Consider the following 21,685-nt stretch of genomic DNA (forward strand, 5'->3'; position numbering starts at 1 on the left):
TACTGCATTTGTGGCGCAATCGGAACATTGCGTGTGTTGAAGTTGTTTTAACGCAAACCAAAGATGCCTTTTAAAAAACAAGTTTACACCCTATTCTTATGCATGCCAGTGCTGTGTGCGAGGTAATTTAAGGTGGTTCTGACAAGTGTTGTCGGCATCTTCATATCCGGTCACGTGGGCGGCAAGCCACTCCCATCCGGTCACATGGGCGGCAAGCCACTCCCACAAAGGAGGCCACACCCACAGAGTAGGTTCGAACAATTTTTGAAACCCACCCCTGGTACATTGCTTTAACACACTTGATGTGAGGCTGGCTTTGAAAATTATTCTGAAGCTTCACTGAGTTAAGGATACTCATGTGCAAACTGAAGATAGCAGATTCAGCGGCATAACCTCTATATTACGATTACTGCATTGGCTTCTGGTTTGCTTCCAATTCAAAGTACTGATTATTACCTTTAAAGCACTACATGGTTTGGCCCTGGGTGATCTTTAAGGGAAGGAATGCCGAGGGAGATGAATGCAATGGGAGCTTGGTGACGTACTTTCAATAGCTGCCCCCCCTCCTTTTTAAAAAACATTCTGCCTCCTGAGATAAGCTCCCAAATTCTTGGGGTTTTTCCCCCCTTGAAGACTTCAGAATATCTATTTTGTTCAGCAGTATATTTTGATGCTGATGATATTGCGATAGCCTAATTAGGGTGGAGATGGCTTAAAATACTGCATTTTTATTCTACAGTATGGGGAAGAACCTTGAATCCTGCAGCCGATGAATAAGTATAAGAAATAAACAAATCAACCAGCAACCGCAGTGTTAAGCCTATAGCAGCCCCATCCATCTCCTGAAAAAAGAAATGAAACAGAGCTATCCAGACAGGGAAACTTTTATCTCTAAACCAGGCATCAAAACAAATAGCAAATCTTTTCCTTGCCATCCAGATGCAAATTCAAAATGTCCTTCTTCATTACCAGCTATATGCAGCGCTAACCCTTTTTCATTTTTCGATCTCTGTCTTTTTCTGTATGCTGAATCAAAGTGACATTCACCCACCCTTGAGCCAAGGGGAAACTACACCAGCGTATAATTTCCTACCCCCAATGCCGTTCTCTCCCTCCCTTCCCCATTCTGGGTTGAGGTGAAATGGCACTTATTTACTTATTTACTCCAATAAATGTGGAGGAGAAGGATGTCTGCGAAGGAGAAGGATTGAGGATTTTTTTTCCTCAGTCGTTTCCCTTTCCTCTCATCCTGAGCTTATGAAAAAAAATATTTACCAATCATTTTTCTTAATGAACGATAGAGTCAAGCTACTGGATTTAACCATCATGCTCCCATTTGTCTTCAAGTGTTCTATGTGAATGCATCAAGAATGTGACAGGTAAACAGTCACAGTGGATATGGGGCAAAGGTGGGTTCCTACCAGTTCGCACCTATTCGGTAGAACCGGTTCGTCAAATCTACTGAACCGGTTAGAAGAGGTTCCACCAGTGGACCCGAAAAGCAGGCCACACCTACAGAAGAGGTTCCAACATTTTTTGAGACCCACCACTGGTCCTTGGATATGATTATTCTACACTATCATGCTCATATTTATAAAACTCAGTGCCTCTGTGAAAGGTAAGGATGACTCCTGCGTTTGTGGTGCAATCAGAACATGGCGTGTGTTGAAGTTGTTTTAACGCAAACCAAAGATGCCTTTTAAAAAACAAGTTGACATCCTATTCTTATGCCTGCCAGTGCTGTGTGTGAGGTCATTTAAGGTGGTTCTGACAAGTGTCGGCGGCATCTTCATATCCGGTCACATGGGCGGCAAGCCACTCCCATCCGGTCACATGGGCAGCAAGCCACTCCCATCCGGTCACATGGGTGTCAAGCCACTCCCACAAAGGAGGCCACACCCACAGAGTAGGTTCAAACAATTTTTGAAACCCACCACTGGTGTGGGGTGTGTGTGTTTGTGTGTGTGAGAAGAAAGATTGGAGTGGAAATTAATTTTCCCACCAAATAGAGTCAACAGTTTTTGAAGCTTCTTCAAAAGAGCTCTAAGTGGCTTAATGGGAAATTCCCCTGCCTCAAATTTCTTTAACCTGAAGTGCGTTAGATCTGAGTTCAAAATCAGCCTCCAACAATCCAGAGAAGAACCTTTCTGGAAACCTGGCCTTTCTTGCTGCCCCAACAGAATGATCCTGAAGGACAGAGGCCAGGGACCAGAAGCAAATGGAGGGAAGAAGTGGGCTCCCACCAGCGTAATGTGCCCGATTGGTATGAGTCCGAACCAGCTCCTAGGAGTTACCTGACTGCACCATCAACATAACCCAAATTATTATAAAAAAAAAATCTCCTTCAATCAATATTGGGTATTAAATGAGCCTGTTCTTTCCAGAGCATTTGGAGAGTCAAAGGGTTTGCAAAAATCTTCACGAAGATTCCAGGTGACTCCAAATAGAAGATAGTATTATTACAATAACCCTCTGCATTTCTCAAACTTTCTTTGAATATTAAGCACACTGTTTCTTTCGATCACCATCACTTTGCTTTAGTTGCTTCATTGCTTGCAGCACATAAATGCTCACAGGTTTGGGATGCCATTTTTACTCATGCGACTGAGTAAATGCCATCGGCTTTAAAAGGCAATACTTTACTATTGAATTGGATTGAATTGAATTTTATTATTTGTATGCCGCCCTTCTCCGGGAAGGACTCAGGGCGGCGAACAATTCAAAAAGGGGAAAAGGGGGGAACATAAAACAGAATACAGATAATTAAAATAAGCAAGAATCACGCAACCATACATGTTGAGGGGGGATGGGAACTCATCAACCCCAGGCCTGCCGGCACAGCTAGGTTTTGACGGCTTTTCGGAAGGCCTGGAGAGAGGTGAGGGTCCGAGTCCCTGCGGGGAGTTCGTTCCAGAGGGCCGGAGCTGCCACAGAGAAGGCCCTCCCCCGGGTAGTAGCCAGGTGGCATTGGCTGGTAGACGGAACCCGGAGGAGGCCAACCCTGCGTGATCTAATGGGTCTTTGGGAGGTAATTGGCAGCAGGCGGTCTCTCAAGTGCTATGATGTTGCCAATGTTCCAGCTGTCGAACCCAACAAGCACCCCCGTGACAACCCAATCTAGCAATAGCAATAGCAGTTAGACTTATATACCGCTTCATAGGGTTTTCAGCCCTCTCTAAGCGGTTTACAGAGTCAGCATATCACCCCCACAGTCTGGATCCTCATTTCACCCACCTCGGAAGGATGGAAGGCTGAGTCAACCTTGAGCCGGTGAGATTAGAACCGCTGAACTGCAGATAACAGTCAGCTGAAGTGACTTGCAGTACTGCACCCTAACCACTGCGCCACCTCGGCTCTTAATGCAAAACTTGATTGAGTACATCATTCCGGCACAGATGAGGGCAAAACCAGATTTCGCCAATTCCCATGCAAATCCACGTAATTAAAGTATAGATTCTCCCTCCCCCTACTAGACCAGGTCACATTGTCCCAGTGAGTCTTATTGTATTGCTATGGGAAAAAAGTCTTTGACTTTGACCAACACCTGCCAAAGTGTCCTTGGTTCTCACAAGCTGTCTTTTTGAAGTGATGGAGCCTACATCCCATCTCCCCTTTCCCTTCCCTCCTGGTTCGTTGGCAAGCTGAGAAGTGACAATGGTTGCAACAGCAAATGTAAACTATGAAACTTGACAGCTGTATCCTGTTGCAACGTATGTTTAGTGACCCAAGCCAGCCACCAGGAAATTTTGGGAGATTTCTTTAATCTCCTTTGTTTTAATATATTTTAGACTGTGTTTGTTAAAAAGCTATACCGTGTACGGGCTCTGGGAAGTCGGGGGGGGGGAAAGGGAGGTGGGGTCTTAGGGGGGAGGGGGGGAGGGGGGAAATATAGTATGTGTTAGATTTTAAAGTAACATGATTGCACTTGTATACTGTTGCTCTTTAATTCTAGTGTAAAAATAGGACAAGCTGAATATATTGATAGATAGTAGAAATACACCGAAGGGAGGAGTAGAGGGAAAGAAGAAAGAGGGGGAGAGAGGGCGGGAGAGAGAACGGGAGGGAGGGTGAGAAGGAAGGGAGGGAGTGTACTGGGAGAGAGGAGTGATAGAGGGGGAGGGGAAGTAGGGTAGAGGGGAATGTTGGAGGGTAGAAGGAAAGTTGGAGCGGGGCGAAAGAAAGGGTGTATGGAGGGTCGAAGTGGTACATTGGGTTTGTATTTTGGGGGGTATTGTTGACAAGAGGGAGGGCTGTGTTTATTGTTCAATGTTATATGCCCCAGTTATGCACAGTATATATGTGACTGTACGAAATGAAATGAAAATAAACATATTTACATAGAAATTTTGGGAGATGAAGACAGTATAATACAGGTTCTCAGTTGAAATGTAGCTCAAATGGAGAAGAACTCAAATGTAGTTATTCCAAAATGAGCCCTCGTTGCGAATACTCAGATCCTGAGTACTGTTCAAGTACAAATGATGCATTTATATAATGCTGTGGCTCCCAGTTCTAAACTTTCGCTCTCTATGGAATGAAAATACACATACCTGCATATATTAGGACCTCTGCTAGGATGCTGGGATTATTCTAGGAATGTAACATCAGCCAAAGCAAGGCAGTAGCTTTTTCTGTTGATGCTCAGTAGAATCCCACCTGATTTCTTTTAACCAGTACAACTGAACTCCTTCACAGTTGTGTATTTAGGAGAAAAGGGGGAGGAGTCTCTTGTCTGCCATTCTCTTCCTTGCCACTGAAAGTTCATGAACACCTGAGTGGAAACTTCACTTCAGTAGCAGTAGTAGCAGTAGACTTATATACCGCTTCATAGGGCTTTCAGCCCTCTCTAAGCAGTTTACAGAGAGTCAGCATATTGCCCCCAACAATCTGGGTCCTCATTTTACCCACCTCGGAAGGATGGAAGGCTGAGTCAACCCTGAGCCGGTGAGATTTGAACCGCTGAACTGCTGATCTAGCAGTAGCTTGCAGTGCTGCATTTAACCACTGCGCCACCTTGGCTCTTCGATGGCTCAACTTCAATGGCTCTACAGTCATCACTTGCTTACGGGCTATTTACATATTACACCTATCCTCCGCGAGCTGCACTGGCTTCCCATCGGTCACCGGACGCGCTTCAAGGTGCTGGTCATGACCTTTAAAGCCCTACATGGCTTGGGACCTGGATACCTGCGGGACCGCCTCCTGCCACATACTTCCCAACGACCCATAAGATCTCACAGGCTGGGCCTCCTCCGGGTGCCATCGACCGGGCAAAGTCGGTTGGCGACTACTCGGGGGAGGTCTTTCTCTGTAGCTGCCCCGGCCCTGTGGAACGATCTCCCCTTCCCACTCTCTCGGCCTTCCGTAAGGCCACTAAAACCTGGCTGTTCCAGCAGGCCTGGGGCTGTTGACCCCCAAATACGGTCCAGCCCCATCTAGAACTGAGTGCATGGTGTGTTGTTTTTAAATCTATCTTTTCTTTTCCTTATATTTTTGTTTTGATTTTATTTTGTATTGTAAGCCGCCCGGAGTCCTACGGGATTGGGCGGCATATAAATGTTATTAAATTCAAATTCAATTCAAATATGGCCCATAATCACCATGACTACAGCATAGCCAGTAACTCACTGGAGCATCTCTGGGAGACAAAGCTGGAAAAAATATAATTATACATTCATAGATGTGCAAATATGTTTACAAACTTTTAGACTTTGTGTTCTCGGTGGCTTTCAAAAATAATAGTTTCTCAGCGGACTTGATCAAAAAATGAATGCATCTCGTCTGGTTTGCATAATACTTAATTCAGAATAAGGCTGGGATTCTGATGGTTGCAGATCAGCATGCTTGCAAAAGCTTGGATATATATTTATGGAACTCTTTATGTACTTGCATGTACATGCGCTCGCGCGGGCACTTTGAAACCCTCTTCTCTGACCTATTGCTCTTCAGATGAGTTGAAATTGGAACTTCTAAAATTCCCAGATATGGTAATTGACTCCAGTAGCTGAGAATTCTGGGAAACCCCTCCCCCATCCCCGGTTCTAACACATCTGAATAGGATGAAACCAGTGGTGGGATTCAAATTATTTAACAACCGGTTCTCTGCCCTAATGACCAGCTGGGTAGGCATGGCTCAGTGATCATGTGACAATGTGGCTGTGGCCAACTCATGTTGATGGGCGCTTTGCTTTAGCTGTTACAATGTAATAAGGGTTAACCGGAGAGGCAGTTTCTGTAAGCAGGGCAATCAAGATGAGGCTAGAAACAACACCAGAATGTTTCCTCCCTGCCTTCCTTACAGGATTAGCCCTGTAAAGTGAGGAAAAACAAAAGGAGATTTCTTCCAACAACCGATTCTTCGAACTGCTTAGAAAGTTAACAACTGGTTCTCCCAAATAGGTGCGAACTGGCTGAATCCTCCCACTGCATCTAACCCCGATTGAGAGAGAGAAAGACGTGTTTCAACATGGGCCCCCAGGAAGGAAAATAGGAAGTTAGAAAAGAAGGAAAGGCAGCTTCCAACAACCGGCTCTCCAAACTGCTTAGAAAGTTACCAACCGGTTCTCCCAAATAGGTGCGAATCGTCTGAATCCCACCACTGGATGAAACTGAGAAAAGCTATTTTGAAATCTGGTCCACAATAACTGCAAAGTGAGGAGTCCTCTGTGAAGGAGATGAGGCAAAAAGATTTCAAATGATTTTCAGCTTCTTTGACAGCTGTTCTAGTTCCTTCACTTTCATCGAATGAAAAGAGACTTCCAGACAGATACAGTCTACTTTTTTTCATAGATAGTGTTGCTTTTCAAAATATCCATGGAATTCATCCAAAACTGTGAAATAGGAGTTGACCATGAATAATCCCATCATTCCACAGAAGAACTCTACTGAAACACTTTCCTGACAAGTAGGGCTGTGAAGTTTGACTTCACCTGTGTGTGTACAGTTGTACCTACGTAGGCTATGGGGCAAACTGGAAAAGTGCTTAAAAAATATACTGGATGGCAACCCCAAACAAAGAAAGACCTGTCCATTTTGGACGTAGTGCCTTTTCACCAGTGGCGTGCGGTGAGGTTTATGGCTGGTGAGGCACTGACACAGTGGTGGGTTTCAAATTTTTTTTAGACTTGTGGACTTCAGCTCCCAGAATTCCACAGCCAGGCATGCTCAGTTCCGATTTAAAGCGACAGCATTTGTTTTTCTCCTTTGCGAAAAAGTTTCCTTCATTCTTTTTCCTCTCCTCACCTACGTCAGGAATTTTTAAGCTTTTTACACTTGCTTAACTCTGCTCGAGTGATCATAAAACACCAGACTAGATGAGGCACGTTGTTCTCCTGCCTCCTCCTGTAGAGGGTGCTTTTTAGAGGCTTTTTTAAACAGTTAAGCAGAGCCATCCACGGTGACTCTGGCAGCAACTAGCTCAGCCTGACCTCAGCTCTTGCCTTTTTCCTTTTACATTTTTTTTCTTTTCATGATGACAGTGGTGAGGCTCTGCCTCTCCTGCCTCCCCTTACTGCCCGTCCCTGTTTTTCATCCATATTCTGCAATTAAAAACCTTGTGCCTGGCTGGTGTGAACTATAACTTTTACGCTTATGTGCTGAGCTGTGTAATACTTCCAACAGATAACTTCATGAACAATATGAGAAATGAAGTTTATTTTTCAATGCAAACAAAACTGCATATTATATTCTAGAGATGAAAAATGGGGTTTTCTAAATTTTTAGTAGTTGATTGATAGTTAACTAATGAAAACATTTATGCCCTGCGCTTCACTGGATAATCTCCCCGATTTACAAGGACATAACATTTTGCTCTAAAGCGTAAGTGTAAAGACAGATGGGTCTGGAAAAGGAAAGCATTTTCATACACCAATCATACACCAATTCTTTTTTTTTTGTGGACCAGGGGTTTATTTTAGCAAAATAAAATAAATCAAAATAAAAGAAAGTTATAGTACTGTGTTTAAAGACATTTGCATTGTGTATAGCACCATCTTTGCAAATCCTCTGTATTACTAATTTCAATCTTTAGTGCTCAAAACACAGAGAATTGTTAGGAAATGTCATTAGACAATCATTGCTATTTCTGTGTAGAGAATACAAAATTTCATTTCTTTGCTGTACTACTCCCAAGCTACTAAAGATTCTAGAACACGGGTGTCAAACTCAATTGCATCACATGACATATCACAACGTTTTTTGCCTTTGCGGAGCTGGGGTGGGCATGGCCTGCACACAAAAATATCTTCAACCCTCCAGTCACATTACCTATTTAACTGGCACAAACTAGCATGGATAAACAATTCAATGTCCTCTAGAAGTTTTGGATTTCAACTTGCATCAACCCCTTTCATCAGACATGTTGGCTGGGGCTGAGAGGAATTAAAATCCAACAGTTCTGGATTTTCTAGGTTGTGTTCTCCAAACAAACAGCTTATGATGGAGCAAATAATTTGAAGAAGGTTACCTGTTACCTGACACTCAATGGCTTTAAAGTGGACCCACACACAACATTTCTCCAGAAATCCTTTGGAGCTTTTCCCTTAAAAATACATTATTGAAGAAAACAAGAAATATCGAACTATTGTTCGACCAATTCTTATTTCTATCAGGATGCTAGTTTGTCTGTCCTCCATAACCCACTGGAATGGCTGTGGAAGAAGCAGAATTACATGAAACTGACTTCATAGGAAGTTCCTGATTGGCCTTTTCTGCCTTTGCTTGCAGAGCCTGAAGGAATGGCTGCTGGTGGATTGAACAGATCCCTCATACAGTAATCACAATGACCTGGAGGCAATTTTCTCCTTCATCCTTAAGCTGTATGTTTCCTGTGTTGTCAGAAATGAAGTCAGCTTTCCTGAATTTCACCATATCCTCTGTGCTGCCCCAGCAGTATATAGCTAGTGTAGGAGTTAAGAACTGTCTCCTTTAAGAAACTACCTCATGGGAAATGCAGGCAGAGACTGCCTTATGGGAAATGTAGTTGCATGACATGTGATCACATCTCTGTTTATGATTCGCCACTGGGGTATCTTGCCCACATGCAAAATTTCTAGCCGGGTAATTCAATTGCTTTTGTGAACCGGAATAGTAGCTTTCTACATCTCCACTCAGCATGGGGATAAAATCATCATCTTTTTACACTACGTGATGGGACAGATCATGGAAAGTCAGAAGAATCTTAACACTGAACTGTAATTTTTTGCTATTAAGGATGCCTGATAATAAATGTGGTCTGAAAGAGATTCCTAAAACGTGGAGTTAACTGGCTGCCCGAGCAGAACCTCATTGCCCAGGGCAGAACATTCTCCATTTTGATCCCAGATATTCTATTCAGATTGCACTAAACATGCTCCCCCACAATTGCTGGGGTTTCTGCTCCCTTTCTTCTCCTATCCATAGTAGCACCGCCTGTGCAGATTGTTTCCCTGTCTGGGTACAGCAGTTCTAAGGTAACAGCAGTTTTACAATCCTTCCTGCTCTTGGACTACAAATGAAATTGGGCAAAAGAACCCTTATTGATTTCACCAAGTAAAAAAAAAGAAAGAAATGGCTAATGTTTTGATGTTCCAAATCTATTTTTAGAAAAGTTTAGACCTTTGTAGTAGGCAGTGCCACTACCCAGTACATAATGGTGTTCAAAGGCAGAAAGCAGAGACTGGGAGAGACATACCTGTTCTGACCCCCACTCGTCCCACACCAACACACACTCCGAGCCAAAGATAAGTTACGGCATTTAATTAACATACAGACAGGTCCTTGGCAGCAAACCGGCACAGACAAGCTTGGGCAGCAATAAACACAGATAAGGCTTGGCAGCAATCCAGCCTGCAAGCTCACAGTAATGTCTTCCGACATTCAATCCTGCGTTGACTTCTGCAAACAGGGGCGTGTGCACAAGGAGTCTTTTTATAGTCTGGAGAGGAGCCTAATGACCACCAGCTGAGTGCAATTACCTCCTGTACTTGCGCAACTGTTCCTGACGCCTATTAGCTCTTCGGTGCCCGGCATCCAGGAACAACTCACTGCTGACATCCGGACCACTCTCCCTTGTCTCCTCCCCACTGGTCCACGGCCCAGGCGCCTCCTGGTGGCCAACCAGCCTCTCTGCGTCCTGCTCGGAGTCTGAACCCAGTCCAGGGTCCTCCACATCCTCCAAAGCTGACTCATAGGGCCCCTCGCTGTCAGAGTCTGGTGGCAGCTCCAACGGCTCCTGCTGGGCCACAATACTTACCTACCTGAAATTCACCAGCTAATTGGAATGGAGACATTTGTGCAAGATGGAACAAAGTGCAGCAAGGAACCAGACTACTCAGCTTGTTTGGAGCAGGCCCAGAAAGGCAAAGTGGGGATGACCCCATCAGTTCCTACTTCTTGTCCTTTTGGGAAAAAAATAGTTTGCTTGCCCATGGCTGTAGAAGCATGTGATTTGATCCCAATGGAGTCCAGTAGGATCAGGAGACTACAGATTTCAAACTCTATTATCAACTTGTGAGAAAGCGATCTTTATCAGATCCAGTATGAACTGATCTGATTTGGATTTTTATTGTTTGTGAACAGTGGTGGGTTTCAAAAATTGTTCAAACCTACTCTGTGGGTGTGGCCTCCTTTGTGGGAATGGCTTGCCGACCATGTGACCGGATGGGAGTGGCTTGCCGCCCATGTGACCGGATATGAAGATGCCGACGACACTTGTCAGAACCACCTTAAATTACCTCACACACAGAACTGGCATGCATAAGAATATGATATAAACTTGTTCTTTAAAAGGCATCTTTGGTTTGCATTAAAACAACTTCAACACACGCAATGTTCTGATTGCACCACAAACGCAGTAGTCATCCTTACCTTTCACAGAGGCACTGAATTTTATAAATATGAGCATGACAGTGTAGAATAATCACATCCAAGGACCAGTGGTGGGTTTCAAAAAATTTGGGAACCTCTTCTGTAGGTGTGGCCTGCTTTCCGGGTCCACTGGTGGAACCTCTTCTAACCGGTTTGGTAGATTTGATGAACCGGTTCTACCGAATAGGTGCGAACTGGTAGGAACCCACCTCTGGTTGTGAAGTTAATTTCCAAGTGAAATCATGACCTTTCTTTCACTGGATATGACATGAAGCAGTGGCAGGACACTCCTCTGTTCATTTATTGGGAATGATTTCATTTAAATTTATTTATTTAAATACATGTACAAACACATAATCACGGTAACTTACATGTGGCCATGAGAATTTGTTTTAAATTGCAACTTAAACAGAACAGATACAAAATACAAATAGAAAACTACCGGTATACATTACCAACTGCCATGAAAATAGTAAAAATAGATTGATACATCCATCTTTGATTGATACATACACATTATGCCACTAGCTGAAAATTGTGAGTTATCTAACGTTTTGCTCCGTTTGGCGTGTATTTCAGTCCTCCATAATCCCAGCCAGTAAAATGAGGGCCTTGTGAAGGACGCAAGCCAGGCTGAGAAAGTGATTCTATTGTGTTAAAAATATTTGAAGGCAATCACTGCTCTGGCTTACAAAAATGCAGTCGATCTGTGCAATGTGGAAGCGGCTCTGCTTCCTATCCTTTATCGTATTAGCAAAGACATTTGTGATTGAACCACTCCAGACAGATGCCTGGAGCACATAAACATAATCCTTCTTTTGAGGGAAAGGTATATAGCAAATATGACATTTGTATAGAAAATCTAGTTCAAATGTGGCTTTATGTCATGGGAGAGATTATGCCCTTGCCAGTCAGATAAATTCATGAACTGAGCTTCAAAACAAAAACAAAAAAACAAATTAAAATGGAGAGGAATCATTTTGTGGATCCCAAAGAAAGGGAAAAGGCAAATAAACGTTTTTCTAAAAGATTTTTTTAAAAAAAATCCCAGCGAACATACCTAATATTCCTTCCTCCTATTTTTTCCCACAACAACATTGTTTGGCTGAGAAAAAGACTGGGCCAAAATCACTCGACTGACTTTGTTGCTAAAGCGGGAGTAGAATTGCTTTCTAGCCTGATTTTTTTTTTTCATTTTATTTATATGCCACCCTATTCCCTACGGGACTCAGGGCAGCGCACAAACCCAAGGAGGGAAAGGGAAACACAAAAAACTACAAATACAAGGCATTTAAAAACAACCAACAGCCACACGAATCGAGAGGGGAAGGGAACTCATCAACCCCAGGCCTGCCGGCACAGCCAGGTTTTAATGGCTTTTCGGAAGGCCTGGAGAGAGGTGAGGGTCCGAATCTCTGCGGGGAGTTCGTTCCAAAGGGCCGGAGCTGCCACAGAGAAGGCCCTCCCCCGGGTAGTGGCCAGATGGCATTGGCTAGTAGATGGAACCTGGAGGAGGCCTAATCTGTGGGATCTAATGGGTCTGTGGGAGGCAATTGGCAGCAGGCGGTCTCTCAAGTACCCAGGTCCAATACCATGTAGGGCTTTATAGGTAGCGACCAGCACCTTGAAGCGTATCCGGAGACCAGTGGGCAGCCAGTGCAGCTCGCGGAGGATAGGTGTAACGTGGGTGTACCGAGGTGCACTCACGATCGCTCACGTGGCTGCATTCTGGACGAGCTGAAGTCTCCGAATGCTCTTCAAGGGCAGCCCCATGTAGAGCGCATTGATGCTTTAACTACTAGCCTAAACTGGCTCTATCATGGTTTGCACAACCGGTGAGTTCAACTTTTGCTCGCATGTTGAATAACCATGAGATTATTTTTGCTCCGCGCACTTTAATTCTTGGTAGATCAGTTTATTGTTGCTGGTAGCAGATGTTAGATATCCCCCTTCCACACTGACAGACTGAAAGAGGTTCCCACCAAGGTCCTCCGTTCCGGCGGGAACAGAGGTTGAATCTCATTGGTCAAGAGGTTTGACAGATCCCTTTAAAAGGGGATGCCGCCCAACCATTCAGCCAGCCGGATGTTTACTTGACTTGAAATAAAGAGCTGTTGTTTACTAAAGCCCTTGTGCCTCCTTTACCCGATCTAACACTGGCGACGAGGATGGGATTGGAAGGCAAGTACATCCAGCCCGGAGCATCTTGTGAGGCATCAAGCAAGCCATCATTGAACAACCAGAGAGAACCAGAATGGCTATGCACACCCCACCAACTCCGTACAGTCCAGCTACAGAACACTGAGAATCGTACATGCTACGATTCGAGTGTTCCCTGGAAGCGAACGATCTCACAGGCGTTCCAGAAGCCTGGAAAAAGAACTTGTTCCTAGGGTACTGCGGCCGGGAAGTATTCGAGATGGTGAAAAACCTCTCAGAACCGACCCCTCTACAAGTAGTATCCTCGTCTGCACTACAACAAACACCGAAGACCCACTACGCGCCGAAGCCATCTAAATACATTTGCCGGGACCAGTTCAATACACGGAACCAGAAGGAGGGCGAATCGTTCAACGAATATGTGGCGGCTCTCCGGAAAGCCGCAGCCCACTGTGAGTTCTGTAAACTGGACGATCTGATTCTGGATCGCATAATTTGGAGGGGGGGGGTGTTCTAACAGCAAAAATAACTAAAAAAAAGGATACTGTAGTCTTCCGTGGTCTATAAACTATATCCCCCAGAAACCTATTAAGTATTTTTTCTCTTTCAGTTTTTATAGAAATGTATTCCTAGAACTGACATCTGTACAACCTTCATAGATAGTATGGTGTGTTACTTCCATTTTCCTGTTTTGTTCCTCGGCTGGCTCACTTGTCAGCCCTCACATTTGCTTCAGCTATTCCTCTGATCTTTGTTATCCCATTATTACGCTTTTGGAATTATTTTCTTGAGGTCTGGTTTTTTTTTTCCATCTCAACCATTCCTGGTTTATTTTTTTTTTGCATAATCTAGAGAATCATAGAATCAATCGCCAAAAACCTATTGTCTTCCCAGCACTAAAGCAGGTCCTGAAGCCAAATGACATCTGGTGTGGTCTTGTACATGTTCGCCAACTTTTTATGGATTTCTCTTTTGGCTGTAGTGGCTTTTCCAGGATGAAGATCATCAATTACCATCTGTTTATGCTGAAGCAGCCATTTGTCACGAGCTTCCTCGTTGTGATGGTCACCGTGTCATGGATCCTGGCAACCTTTCTCTTTCAGGGAATCAATTTCCCTGAATGAGTACTAGGGGAAAAAGGTGTGCTTCACACACTCTGTCCTTCTTGTGCTTCCTCTTGAACTTGTCATGTCAAAAGGGCCACCACTCAAACGGACGATCAGCATGATTCAGCACCCCCCCTTTTTCTTGTCCATAAACAATAGCAGCTGCAATTGGCTTGTAATGATTTGGAACACATCGAGACCAGCAGTGGTTGTGGTGTCTTTCGTTGCTTAGTGCTAAGGGTCACTGATGTAAGCTAGGACTATGGCCGCAACATTTATAACAGTCTTTCCTAAACATGCCTCTGCAATCCCATATATTTTGAGCCGAGGTGGCGCAGTGGTTAAATGCAGCACTGCAGGCTACTTCAGCTGACTGCAGTCCTGCCGTTCGGCTGTTCAAATCTCACCGGCTCAGGGTTGACTCAGCCTTCCATCCTTCCGAGGTGGGTAAAATGAGGACCCGGATTGTTGTTGGGGGCGATATGCTGACTCTGTAAAATCGCTTAGAGAGGGCTGAAAGCCCTATGAAGCGGTATATAAGTCTAACTGCTATTGCTATTTTTTGATTAGCGCCACAGATGATATTTCTCCTGAATAAAAAGTTTTAGTTTTTCCTTGGTGCTCCATCTAGAGATGGAAGTCTGGTGCTTCATCTCTGATTGCACAATAGCATGTGCAATCTGTAGCAAATCATATGCTTTTGACCAAAGACTGTGTTAATGGGATTGGTTGTCCCTTGGTTCTTCACAGCATCATCAATAACTCTGGGTTGACTCAGCCTTCCATCCTTCCGAGGTGGGTAAAATGAGGACCCGTATTGTTGTTGGGGGCAATATGCTGACTCTGTAAACCGCTTAGAGAGGGCTGAAAGCCCTATGAAGCGGTATATAAGTCTAACTGCTATTGCTATTGCTATTCCGAGGTGGGTGAAATGAGGACCCAGACTGTGGGGGCGATATGCTGACTCTGTAAACAGCTTAGAGAGGGCTGAAAGTCCTATGAAGCGGTATATAAGTCAAACTGCTATTGCTATTGCTAACTCTGTGTTAGTGAATAACACCTAGTTTGGCATTGTCCTATTAACTCTCTTCATTTCCATCCTGCCATGTTGGAAAAACCCAAGAATGAATCGATGATGACATGGTTAGGGGTCCTGCCTGCCTGCATAGAAGAATAAATAAAAAAAACCTATCATGATACACATTAGAGACAAGCCAGACATTTATCAAACATTCTTAAAATCAAATGTCTAGAAAATGATTGCATCTGCATTTACCTTGGCTTCTTTGGCAGCCATTATAAGATTCAAATGAGGGAGAATCAAATTTCTCTTTGCAATTTATGTATAACACCAGTTTACAGTTGGTTGAAACTGGAACTGAAGGGAAAGAAAGATGCTCTTTTTGACCTTCTTAAGTGTTGCCCTGAAATTATCTGTCTATTAGTATCAAGGCTTCCAGAGGTGGGTTCCTACCGGTTCACACCAGTTCGATAGAACCGGTTCATCAAATCTACCGAACCGGTTAGAAGAGGTTCCACCAGTGGACCCGGAAAGCAGGCCACACCTACAGAAGAGGTTCCAATTTTTTTTTGAAACCCACTACTGGTCCTTGGATATGATTATTCTACACTATCATGCTCATATTTATAAAACTCAGTGCCTCTGTGAAAGGTAAGGATGACTACTGCGTTTGTGGTGCAATCAGAACATGGCGTGTGTTGAAGTTGTTTTAACGCAAACCAAATATGCCTTTTAAAAAACAAGTTTACATCCTATTCTTATGCATGCCGGTGCTGTGTGTGAGGTAATTTAAGGTGGTTCTGACAAGTGTCGTCGGCATCTTCATATCCGTCAAATGGGCGGCAAGCCACTCCCATCCGGTCACATGGTCAGCAAGCCACTCCCATCCGGTCACATGGGCGCCAAGCCACTCCCACAAAGGAGGCCACACCCACAGAGTAGGTTCGAACAATTTTTGAAACCCACCACTGAAGGCTTCCCAATAAGCATATAGTGGCCCATGTATCCAACCTGACGCCTTCAATGATCCACAGAGACAAAGAAATTCTTAGTTAGAGATGTCCTTGTAACAAAAGAGTTCTCTAAAAGTACAACATTGGAAGATCTTTTATTCTACTTTAACCCAAGTAAAGTCTCACTTTTTGGTTTCTGAAACGGCATTTTTGCAAGGGCCCCATTTTGCTTCCTCATGCTATGATTCTGCTACATTGCTTCAAAGATGCTTGAACCTTCCTTCTGAAGTTCAAAAGCAAACCAGAGCCACAGGGAAGCATTATATGCTCTATTTCTTGAACTACAAAAATACAGCAAAAAGCATGGGGATATATGCCTGCCACAATTTCTTTCTGCTCAGTACTCCTTAATTCACTTGCTTTCTACACTGCAGCCAGTTCTGAAAGGATAGTTTCTTTATATAAATATATATACATGGAGCATTATTTCTATTAGCTGGAACTGGAAGAAAGAAAGGAATATTTTGAGAAGAGTTCTGCATGAAGTAGTCCCACATTAAATATGATTCTGGCGGGAGCATTTCATAGTATTCCAGGTATTCAAAGAAGCTTTACAGAAGATCAGAGAACGACTGCATCTAAAGCAGGGTCAAGATGGCATCTTTACCTCATATTAGGAGCAATCATTTTGAGGTTCTCAAGCACTGTTACTTAAAAAAAACGTCGGGCAATAGCAGAAAACTAAAAAAAAAAAGAAATATATTGTTCTCAGACCATGAGCTCATGCTTTTCTGCAGGACAAAAAAATAGCAAGTGTTCTGAAAAAAACAACACATAGTGCCTCTCAGAAACGATTTACACAATCTGCGCCTGTTGTGCTCAATTTCAGGCTAGTTCAGGTTATAGTAGACAACTACAAAACATGAAAACACCCAGAAAGTGGTTCTGAAGCGTGCAATAAAGATGACAGAGGATGCGGAGAAGAAAAATTTACAGGTTTTTGAAATAAGAATAGAATAGAATAGAATTTTATTATTTGTATGCTGCCCTTCTCTGGGAGGACTCAGGGCGGCGAACAATTCAAGGGGGAAAAAGGGGAACATAAACATAAAAAAACAAAATACAAATAATAAAAGTAGACAACAGTCACACAACCATACATGTCGAGAGGGGAGGGAACTCATCACCCCTGCCGGCCTGGAGAGAGGTGAGAGTCCGAATCCCTGCGGGGAGTTCATTCCAGAGGGCCGGAGCTGCCACAGAGAAGGCCCTCCCCCGGGTAGTAGCCAGGTGGCATTGGCTGGTAGATGGCACCCGGAGGAGGCCAACCCTGTGAGATCTAATGGGTCTGTGGGAGGTAATTGGCAGCAGGCGGTCTCTCAAGTACCCAGATCCAATACCATGAAGGGCTTTATAAGTTACGACTAGCACCTTGAAGTGTATCCGGAGACTGATCGGTAACCAGTGCAGCTCGCGGAGGATAGGTGTAACGTGGGTGTACCGAGGTGCACCCACAATCGCTCGCGCGGCTGCGTTCTGGACGAGTTGAAGTCTCCGAATACTCTTCAAGGCAAAAGGGGTCTGAGAAGAGAGAGACACTGGTTTCGTTTCCTCACACTTGACTAGTTGGACAGTTTGCGAACAGGTTCTGTGCTAAAAGGTATATAATTAACTAGCTAGATACCCGTGCTTCATGATGAAACAATGTAGGAGAAATTCGTTTCACAATCCGTTGGCTCAGCGGTGATCGGTGATTGAAACACATAAGGGAATATCGCTCCCACTGTCTTGAATCTGGAAACATTTTCATAGGTGGAAGGCATAGAATTTTGGTGAGGTACCGATGTTTAATACTGTAAGGAGCCCCGGACCGCTCCTGAGTGAAGGAGTGGAACATCTGCCAGTTTGAACTGAGGTAACAGAATGTGAGGCAACTGGAAGTTGGAACAGAGTTCTTTTCAAGCGGGGAGGGGTAATAGAGCTCCTTAGTATCAGAGCATGTTCCCATGTAAGGTTGAGGTTGTCTTGGCAACGTTTCAGCGAGGTCTCACTCGCCATCCTCAGGCTGGTGTTTTCGGCTTAAAGCATGGTCGGGGCTGCCGTCTTTTTATAAATCTTGGTGGGGGTGTATGTGAAGTGCTGGCTTTGTTTCAGTAAGTGGAATGATTGGTTGTGTGGTGTATCATGATTGGTGGATTGGTGCTGATTGGTGCTGGCTGTGTGTCCGTCGTTGTTTTGTGTTGTAACGGTCTGGCTGGTGTGTGGGGCTCATTTGTTGACTAGTGCTGGTTTTCAGATGTCTGGTAGGTGGGAGGTATCGTCACATTTATTCATGTTGTGGGGGTGTTTTTCTATTTTGATAGCTTCCATAATTATTCTCTTGTTGAAGTGTTTAGTTTTGGAGATTAACCTGGTTCCTTCAAAATTAATTTCATGTCCTGTAGCTTTAAGGTGCTGGAAAAGGGAGGAAGTTTTTTCTTTTTTTCTTACTGTGTTCTTGTGTTCTGCGATGCGTGCATTTATTCTCCTGTTCGCTTGTCCTATGTATGTTGCAGGGAAGATTTTGCATGGTGTTTCGTAGACTCCTTGGTTTTCTAGCTGGATTTTGTCTTTGGGGTTTCTTAAGATGTTGGCTATTTTTTGGTCAGTGTTGAAAGCTGTCTTGATATTGTGTTTGTGGAGAATTTTGCTGATTTTTTCTGTGGTGCCTTTGATGTAAGGGAGGAGGGCGATGCCGTTATCCTGTTCTGTGTCTCGGTTTTTTTTGGGAGTCTCCCTTTGGATTAGGTTGGTAATTGTGTATATGTGTGTGTGTGTGTGTGTGTGTGTGTGTGTGTATGTATGTATGTATGTATGTATGTATGTATGTTATATTTGTGCTGATAAATAAATAAAGGGAGACTAGTATAGATCTATTTCAAGCTGTTTAGCTCTCATCAGCTAGCCATACCCTTACTGGGATTAGCTCTCATCAGCTAGCCATACCCTTACTGGGATTAGCTCTCATCAGCTAGCCATACCCTTACTGGGATTAGCTCTCATCAGCTAGCCATACCCTTACTGGGATTGGCTAGCTGATGAGAGCTAAATAGCTTGAAATAGATCTATACTAGTCTCCCTTTTTTATTTATCAGCACAAATATAACACAAATGTAATAAAGGCAACAGTAAAAAATATTGGGTTTCTGCCTGGATGGTCTCTTGTGACGAGCCGAAGGACAGAGAATGGAAGTAGTGATCTTCCTCCCATATTTGGGCATACCGGGGGTTGTAAAAATCTAATAGATACCTTTCACCCTGGCTTCGCTGATAACGGATAAGAGCCTGTGGCCTAATGGCTAAGATGTCTGCCTAGTATGTAATATAGCCCAGGTTCAAATCCCAGTAAGGGTATGGCTAGCTGATGAGAGCTAAATAGCTTGAAATAGATCTATACTAGTCTCCCCTTTTTTATTTATCAGCACAAATATAACACAAATGTAATAAAGGCAACAGTAAAAATATTGGGTTTCTGTCTGGATGGTCTCTTGTGACGAGCCGATAGACAGAGAATGGAAGTAGTGATCTTCCTCCCATATTTGGGCATACTGGGGGTTGTGACACTAAATACATATGTATGTATGTATGTATGTATGTATGTATGTATGTATGTATGTGTATATATACATATATGTATCTATTAGACATATACATATACATACATACATACATACATACACACACATACATACACACACATACAATTATAAATATATAATATATAAATGCCAGATGACCATTGCTGTTATGAAGTTATTTACTGGCTGCTTAGTTAAAGCCAAACCCAAAACTGAAAGTACTCTTGATGGAACTGCTGAGGGTTCTTCTATATCATTCCTTACTTAGCCGAACGACATAGATTACAACCGAGATGGCCATCGAGAGGCTGCTGTAATGTGCCATTTGTCTTCTTAACAATGGATTTTCATGCATACCAGATACCCTGCAGCTATTCATAAGGGAGCCAATTGCTCCCCTAGCAAAATGACATCATCTTGTTTAACATGGTTCTTCTGAAGCCCCCTTGTAAATTTTCAGCCATCAGCAAAAAACACATTAGCCTCAAACAATGCTCGTTCCTCATCGTGACTGTGGGATTACAGCAGGCAAAAGGTGGCTGCCTGTTATGAAATCTGCATTCCATGCGCATAACTGTCCGGCTCTAGCTGCGCTGTAATTCAGTATTAAACTATACTTAATAAAATCCATATTGCGAACGGCTGCTTTGGCCAAAAGGGAGGTATGTAACATTGCATATATATTGACTTTCACTGTTGGTCAATGCCAAGATTTATAGTCTCTACAGGTAAATATTGAGTGAGGCAAGCTGTTACTCAGTTATGTTTGCCTCAGTCAATAAATCCAGATGTTGACTCCCACGGAACATCTCCTCCCTTGGTTATAGAGCGGCCTGTGTTAAGTGATGTCATTCAAGCAGAAAAGAAGTCTTGAATCACCCAACACAATGTGGCTGTAAGAAGTGATATTTAAACTGGACCCTGTTGAAATATTTGAGTAATCCCTGAACTGCAGACAGCTTGGGCAGTCCTGTGAAAAGTCAAGCTTTACCCTTGTTGATTAACTACAGTAAAAATAGATCAGTATTTCAGACGCCGTCAAGGAGATAATCCACTCTTTTGTACAAAGGCAAGATTATGTTTAGGCACACATTCTCTGATTTCCATGATTTCAGTCCACCCTATGATCAGTATTCAAATAGAGATGATTCTGAACTCTTTCTGTCTCATTTTGTACCTTCCTCTAATGTCCCAGCTACTCTTCCCTTATAACTATCATGAAATGATATATGAGTGCGTGGGAAACCCTCATTATCTAGAAATGTTGCTTTCATTGAATTAATGCAAATCACGGCATAATAGTGTATTAGCATAACAAAGCCATTTTACCATAAACCTAACTCAGGGAGTAAAGTACCTAAGAACCAAGATAATAACAATAATAATAACAACAATGATAATTTTACAAAATACATCAAGAAATTGCAGCTTCCTGCAATAACACCAGTGGAACTGCAAAAAAACTGTGCTACTTGGAACATCGTACATTTTAAGAAGATACTTGGTTGATACCTAGGATGGTGTCAGAAACCGGTATCAACCATCAGCGCCAGTGAATGATATTTGTGATACATTTTTAAATGCTCAGTTGACTGAGTTTCATGTTTAATGCATAATAATAACAATAATAAGCTACACACAGACAATTGGAGCAAGCATGAAGTTGAATTGCTCCTTAGCTCCTATAAAGCAAGGTATGCATATTTAGTAACGGAATTTTCATCCCCCATACTTCTCTCTACTAAACCTATATCCTGTTTCAGGTGATAAATATACCCATGTTGTGATGGATCATTTTGTCATCTGCCTTCTGCAGGTGAAAATGTGGTTTAGAGTGATGGGAGGGGGGGAGTGTTCATTTATATTTTGGTGGTGGAAGAGAGCATTACCTATTGCTCCTTCCAGATGATACCCCCTCCCTTGGTTGAGTTGTGAGCCGCCCTGAGTCCCCTTCGGGGGGAAAAGGGTGGCATATAAATAAAA

The 21,685-nt window shown here is 43.3% G+C and overlaps 1 protein-coding gene and 1 pseudogene across 1 annotated transcript in view; both read right to left on the reverse strand.

The window, feature by feature from the left end:
* ZDBF2 (zinc finger DBF-type containing 2) overlaps positions 1-21,685 on the reverse strand; it is a 338,913-nt gene that overhangs the window by 241,325 nt on the left and 75,903 nt on the right. The window lies entirely within an intron of this gene.
* LOC106546458 (small ribosomal subunit protein eS24 pseudogene) lies at positions 13,713-15,408 on the reverse strand (annotated as a pseudogene).

This window comes from Thamnophis sirtalis, unplaced genomic scaffold, assembly GCF_051295495.1.
Source record: "Thamnophis sirtalis isolate CommonGarterSnake01/CBP01778 unplaced genomic scaffold, rThaSir2_p1.2 scaffold_1, whole genome shotgun sequence".
NCBI classification, from domain to species: Eukaryota; Metazoa; Chordata; class Lepidosauria; order Squamata; family Natricidae; genus Thamnophis; species Thamnophis sirtalis.